We start from the raw sequence: 8145 nt of genomic DNA on the forward strand, positions 1-8145 counted from the left end.
CTTCTAAACGTTCAAAATCTAAAGAAGATACAAAAAAAGGAAATATTAAGAAACACTTAAAAAAAATGAAGAAAAAGGGGAGAGATTGATGCTGCATGTGTCTCCTGGCAAGTCAGCTACTCTTCACCGTGTCTACCTGGGGAGCAGTCTCACATCCGTCCATCGGCATGTAAAAGACATCAGGACATGCCGAACAAACTTTTCAAATCACATGTGACGGGAGCCAGCGGAAAACACCATACTGAAGAACGATTTCAAATGTAGCTACCAATTGCAAAGTTTTCGGTGGTTTTTGACCCTCCCAATCACGGCCAATGAGATGATTCCGGTGAAGTTTCACGGATTTCTGACAACTTTTTCCCACGGCGTCAACAATCGCGAGTTTTGCAGATGCTCATGCATGTGCCCATGAGTTCGATCCGCTCATCTAATGCACGAATAATGACACACCTCACGACATTCGTGACCTAGCAATTCGGGATAACCGTTTGATTGACACTGGTAGTCATTGGAAGTGAAAGTGATGCGACCAGAGTGTGATGGTGGAACGAAGAGTGACAGTGCATTTCGATACCAGAGGCGTGCTCAAATCTTCTTATAATAAAGAGCTCTTCCGAATGTCCGACATGTATAGTGTAATCCGCAAGTGACCATGACCAGGGCGGCTGGACAGGGAGCAAAAAATAGGTGATCAAACTTTGCTCGAGTTTGCATGTGACCGTGACAAAAAGAAACCCACCCCCCCCCCCAAAAAAAAACAAACAAACAAAAAAAAACAAAAAAACAAAACAAAACAAAACACAAAACAACAACAACAACACAAAACAAAACAAAAACAATAACAAAAACAAAAACAAAAACGATATTTGTTGCTGTTATTGGTCATGTCATTCTGATTCGGCCGATGGACTGATTTACTAATGCAGTCAAATTTATCCATGTTTCTGTCATGGGATCCTTTAACAAGTTTTTGTTTTTTCATTAACCTGTTCTTGATGAAATTTTTCACTACTTGGAATCCACCCTGCATACATTACTTGTTGCTATGTCAGGCAAGCCATGCATGAAATTTGAATGCGTATGTGAACCGGTCATTTGCTCTTTGACAACCGTTTCGTTTTGTTTTCAATCTTCCCTCTGTATGCTCACCTAATGAATTCAATTCAATAGTTTATTTATTTCCATCAAAAAAAATATGCATCCTAGATAGGGATACTCATCATCTATGTTGTATATTTTTTTTTCTCTCTCTTATTCATAAGGTTTATCCCAGACCCAACACGATCCTTTAAGCAACAGTGAGTGCCACTTCCCTATATTATGGAGGGAAATTAAAACAAAAAGGAGTCAGGAAGACAAGTGTTGCTATACTGTTTGACATCAGTAATCTCTACGTTGTCATCCCTCCTGAATTCACACATAGCAGGGGCGAAGGAAAGAGGCAAGAACGGCCTCTCCCCCACCGTGCCTTCTTCTGGCTAGTCGAACATATTAACATAATTCGCAGACGCCCGCAAACGACGGTTGGCAACGATTTCTTGTCGAGGGCCGCGTAGACAAACATGACATGAAATTTTAGCGCCAGATACGACTCGAAGGCCCGTAAAGGAAGAAAAGAGAGACATACAGACAGACAGACAGACAGACAGATAAGGACAGAAGGCGAAAGAGAAGAAGAGGGAGCACAAAAGAGAAGATGCTTTACAAGGAGACATCATCAGGAGGAAAGTGTGATGATTCCAAGCATGAAAATTATCCCTCTGTTGTCATTCCCGGTTGAATCATTACACGACGCATGATCACCTTGGAATCGGGAACTCTGGTGATGCTCATCAGTTTGTTTGTTTGTTTCTTTCTTTGTCTTCCGGCTCTCAGTCGAGAGGAAAGAGGAGGAACCATGCATTTGCTGTCCTTGAAAGAGAGAAAGAGAGTGAGGCAGGGGGAGAAAGAGCATGTTACCCTGCCAGTGCATCTTCCACATGAACTAAGCGGCAATGTTATTAAGTGGCTAGCCATCACTTTATATTGTGCTTTGTGGAAGTTGTCTGCGACGATGCAGTGTTGATGACTGATGATGGTGATGATAATCATTTGTATAACCATTATTATTATTATTATTATTATTATTATTATTATTATTATTATTATTATTATTGTTATTATTATTATTATTATCATCATCATCATCATCATCATCATCATTATCATCATCATCATTATCACTGTTGACATCATTGTTATTATCATCGTCATCATTATTATCAGCACCAACGTTAACCACGACATACATAAGAAACTATATCAAGTTGACAAAAAGGGCCAACTTGATTGATAGAACGTCTCTGCAGGAAGGAGTCGGCCTATATCTAACACTCTGTAGGCCTATATCTAACACTCTGTGTAAGCATTTTGGAGACTGATTACTGCTTCGTGAAGTGTTGGTGTCAAGGCAAGGCATGTTATATTGACAGGAAGCAGTAAAACCACAGAATTGTACGGCGTAAAACGGGTAACTGGACACACAAATACACAGTGTCAGGAGTGGAGTGGGATTAAAAAACACTAGCACTACACGTGTATATTAATTCATCGCAACTGAATCACTGAAGTGAGGAAGACTCGGTGTATACAGGCGAAAGGCAATGTGCATAATCAGATGCTGGCATGAGAAAGGTTGAGAGGTGAGACAGCCGTGCCTGGTAATGAGATGCTACGGTATGTTAGGATGAGCTCGAGGAGTGGAAGATGAGTGGGATCACGTTGCAGCCGCGATTCCAGATGGGTAAAGGCATCTGCTAACGTTGCCAACGTTTTGATTGTTGTTGTCGTTGAGAATGACGATGAAATTGATGATGATGATTATGTTATTAAAGCTGATGATGATGTTGATGATGATTTTTTTTTTTGTTAGTGGTGGTGGTGGTGATGATAATGATGATGATCAAATTGATGATAATGATTATGATGATAAAGACGATGATGTTGATGATGATCTTATTGTGGTCGCGAGGATAACGGTGATGATAACGATGATGATGATGCCTATGAAAACGATGATGATATAAAGACGATGGTAACGATGGTGATGATGATGGCGATAATGATGATGATGATGATGATGATGATGATGATGATGATGGTGATGATGATGATGATGATGATGGTGATTATGGTAATGATGATGGTAGTAATGATGATGATGATGATGACGGTAGTGGAGGTAATGCTGATGATGATAACGATGATGAACGTATGGTGATAGCAACTTTATTGCGATGATCGTCGTAGTCATCCTCCGTCGTTTGGTCATGGTCATCTCCATTGCCATCCATGAAATCATTCTACAGTAGTGGAAGTTGTAGTGCTTGAAGAGGTCTAGTCTTTTAATGTATCGTTGTCGTCACCTGCAAAATATTCATTAAGGAAGAAACAACATCTCGTTTGAAGAAGTAGTACCAACGAATATGCGAAATATGTCACAAGTGACTTCAGCATTTTAGACATCTTAGTGTAATGACGAATGCAGTGGTTTCATCATCGACTATCAGTATGATAATAACTGCCATGATTATAGTGATGATGATGATGATGATGATAATGATGATAACGACGACGACGACGAGCTGGCGACAATTATGCTGTTAATGATGGAGATGATGACGTTAATGATGATAAGAGTGGTAAGCGCAACATCGATGAGGATGGGGTTGATAATGATAAATTGTAGCTACAGTGATTTGGTTAGTGTGTCATGTATGGTTGTGATAACAGCCATCCACGGTGCACAACAGGGACACAAATGAGTACCAATTTTGTGTTACTTGGTCACCCAAATGTCTTGGACAACCCAACATCACCCTAGCCATGATATTGACCGACACTTACGATTTACCTTACAAGGAAATAATACTACAATATTCTGTCTTCTTGTCGAAATTATACGTTGCGTTTAATTGATATACCCTTGAGATGATTTTTCCCTTCTTGCGTTAACAGAGTCAACGCCGAATCCGAGAAGAGTCTATATAAAATAAAGACATATTATAACTTAAGTTGTCTTTAATCGGTAACACTTGACAGGGAGTATGAGTATGTGTTGTTTACCGTCCACTCTCAGTGTTTTCGGGAAAAGCTACAAGTGTAAGGCAATTTTGCGGCACAAGGGCTAGCTACAAATGGGTGCTGCATACCGCACATCTCCTGTTATCTCTGTAGAATGGCGGGGGAATGCGCTCACATCGCATCGCACACTGCGTGGTCCTCCTTCCCCGTAGCCATAACTCCGGCATAATTTATGATGAGAGAGGGAGAGCGTCGGGAAATCGTCTGTTATGACAAGCGAATATGATTCCAGCTACACGGGAGGTTGGAAACAGGGTGGGAGGAGAGGGGAGGGGGATGATGCGGGAAAAAAAAAAGAAGAAGAAGAAGACGGTGTGCCTTGCCAGAGGGGTATGATAGCGTATACCGGTTCTCCATTTGTTGTTTACCATAGCGCCTGAGTTAATCCTGCTCTTGTCTTTTCCGTGCCACAAAATCGTCAATATAACCCTACGATCATATTCATTTCAGTTTGCATGATTGAACATGCTAACGAATTGGAAAGACACGTACTAGACATCATCAATGCAACCAGCAAAAGAACTAAAAGAGAGAGATACAAACATAAACTCAACTGCTAAAGCCAGCAATATTGCGTCAGTGAATGACGTTTTTAGCCATGGTTAATTAGTGGTCTTGTTTCCCGCGAAATTAAGTTGCCTGGCAGCGAAATACGAACATAATGAAAAAAAAAAACAATCGCGTAATTATCTAGAATGATATTGATTTCATTTGATTGCAGACAGCTCGTGACACGAACCCAAGCTCTCTCCCAGTTTTCCTGTACTTGTTTGTATGTGTGTCTGTGCATGTGTGTGTGTGTGTGTGTGTGTGTGTTTGTGTATGTATGTTTGTGTGTGTGTCTTTCTAGTACTCCCTAAGTATCTTCTGTTATCTCTCTCCACCCCCTCTCTCTCCACATTATCTCTCTGTTTGTCTGTATGTGTGTGTGTGTGCATATGTGTATATGTGTATGTTTGTATATCTGTATTCTCTCCTTGCCTCTGCATCTTTCTCCCTTTAGATGTATGTCTGTATCTCTCTTTCTCTGTCTGTCTGTCTGTCTATCTATCTATCTATCTATCTATCTATCTATTTATCTATCTATATCTTTTTTCTATCTATCTACCTGTCTATGTATCTATTTTCTATCTCTCTATCTATACCTACCTGTATATCTTTCTTTATCTATTTATTTATTCATCTATCCATCTATCTACCTATCTATGTATCTATCTATCAATCTATTTATTTATCTATCTATCCATCTATCCATCTATATTATATATATAATCATCTATCTATCTATCTATTTTTCTATCTATCTATCTATCTATCTATCTATCTGTCCATCTATTCATTTATCTATCTATTAATCTTTATCTATTTATTCATCAGATTCTATCTATGTATTTCTCTCTTTATCTATCTATCTATCTGTCTATCTATCTATCTCTGTATATCTCTCCCTGTGGTTGTCTGTCTCCATCCGTCTCATTTGTCCGTCAGACCCCCACCTTCCGACTCCGGCAAATCATCGCGTCACGTGACAAAGCCAGGAGGAAAAAGGCAAGCTTGGCATTCGTGGCGATCAGATGGGTTTCGAATCGACCCCCAGATGTTATCCTAGTTGGCGACTGAATGACTCTTTCTCCGCCAACAAAGAAATGAATAGCGTGGGACTGACAATGCCAATGATAGAAAATCACTTCATCTCCTCGCGTACTCGTGTTTAGACAAGCGCCTATCACTTTCAGACACACACAAACCTATCTACGCTTATGTAGACACACACGCATCTATATATTTATGTATTATCATTATTATTATTATAATTAGAAGTAGTAGTAGTAGTAGTAGTAGTAGTAGTAGTAGTAGTAGCATTATCATCATTATTATTATTACATGAAACATTATGCTCAATGTCAGTCCATTTATTCAATTAACCGACTTGCAACTGACGATAACTTTCCATTTCTATGATATATTACTTCATGCATTTCTGTCGCTATCACGCTAGATATCATCTATTACTGGATATAATCCACACTCAGCCAAAAAAGGAAGTGAACACTTTTTCCAGTTGATATTTTTCATAGAAGATTTTGATAAAAATCAATGTGTTATATACCACATCAAAGATTATTTAATTGGCTATCAATCTGGTAGGTTTATACAAAGGGAAATTTTACGCATGAGTGACCACATTCGTTTTTGTCCTCCAAGGCAAAAAAGTAAAAATTTGCAGAATTGGACATATTGAAATTCATTTGCAAATGCCCTCCAAGAGAGCAATGATAACAAAAGACCAACTGAACGCAATGAGAGACATGAATGAAACAGCAGAAATAAGTTTCCGTTCCCTTGTTTCCCTTTATATTCAAAGCAAAAACATAGTGGGGAAACTGAAGCATTTTCCATCAATTCAAACTTTAAATGACATAGGGAGTAAGCCGTAAAGGTGATAATATCGACAGAATTTCTTCATATTACCTTTTAATTAAGGAATTTAAGAATGCATGAGGCAAATTCAAGAACCAAATATTATTTCACATTTTCTTAATTTGGAATAACGTTTCAAATTTAACTTTCTTTGTTATCATAGTCTTTTATCCTCTTATGTCTTTTGACTGCGGATTTGACAGCAGATTCTTCATTTTCCTCCATTATTTTATTCCTTTCTTTATCTTTGGAGGGTTATACAGTTACATTATAGAAATCATAGGTTGATTTTTGCAAATTAATTTGCATTTCTATTCTGTTGAATTTGTCTTTTGTTCTCATTATTATATGGAAGAGCAAATACGCTTGAATAACAACTTGTCAATTTTGCAATTTTTACTTTTGTGCCTTGGAAGAGAAAAACGAATGTGTTCACTCATGCGTAAAGTTAATCTTCTCATTGACCTACTAGGTTGATAGCTAATAAAATTTCCTTTAACACGGTATATAAAACACCATTTTTAGCCAGATAGTCTATGAGAAAGATGAACTTGAAAAAGTGTTTACTTTCTTCTTCTTTTTTTTTTTTTGCTGAGTGTATTCCAAGTGTCATATTTGATTTGTAGAAAGTTATGATGGCTTAATGCATTGTCCTGAAAAGGAACTTTGTTCTCCATTATTTAGATACCAATCAGACCACAGCACTCACACCCATCCACTCACACCCATCCACACACATACACACACACACACACACACACACACACACACACACACACACACACACACACATACACACACACAGACACACAATGTAATATGAAAAATGTCAAATTGATGCGTTTAAAAAATTGAAAAAAATGTCTTTGTCTTATCACCTGCGGGTCACCTGATAGTTCATATCCGCATCTGCTTCTCTGATGGGTCTATACATGTATATATATAATCATCTATCTCTACGGAAACATCGACTGACTTCCATCCAGCCACGATCGGGGCAAGAAATCCTGACAGTCATCACTCAGTCCCGCAACAGACAGACAGACATTTAGAAGATAATTCATTTTGGTCCTTACAGTCGAGCGAAGATGACGGTAATGGAGTGAGACTTACTGGCGCAGATGTAAAATGACGTTAATTATGATGTACAGCGAAATGGCAGACGATCAGAATATGCGCGGGGGAAAAAAAAATCCCCAGTTTGACCCCGACCTAGTCGCCATTTCTAAAATGGACTAAGTAGCATATTATTTGTTAACCTGTGCATTACAATATATAAAGTGTATAAAATATTAGAAGAGGGTGATATTTTCTGCGTGAATGTTCATGACTTTGTGAGAAGAAGGAGAGTATCGACGTGTAATTATACTGTGGAGGAGGCAGAATAGTAAGTTCATGTATTGCTTTTATTGACATTGTATGTATGTACTATTGAACAGCGTGTAGTAAAGCTAAAATTTTGGCGCATTTTTCTGTCGCGCATTTTTTTTTACATAATCTACACAAGCTGTTCTTCCACTACAGTATCGGAGTATTCCATTTGCATGTTCTCTTTCTCTTCTTATCTTTCTCTTCATAGACACATAATTATCAATACGAAGA

This window comes from Diadema antillarum, unplaced genomic scaffold (genome assembly GCF_040938485.1).
Source record: "Diadema antillarum isolate AM-2024a unplaced genomic scaffold, OU_Dant_1.0 seq00000155_RagTag, whole genome shotgun sequence".
Lineage (NCBI taxonomy): Eukaryota > Metazoa > Echinodermata > Echinoidea > Diadematoida > Diadematidae > Diadema > Diadema antillarum.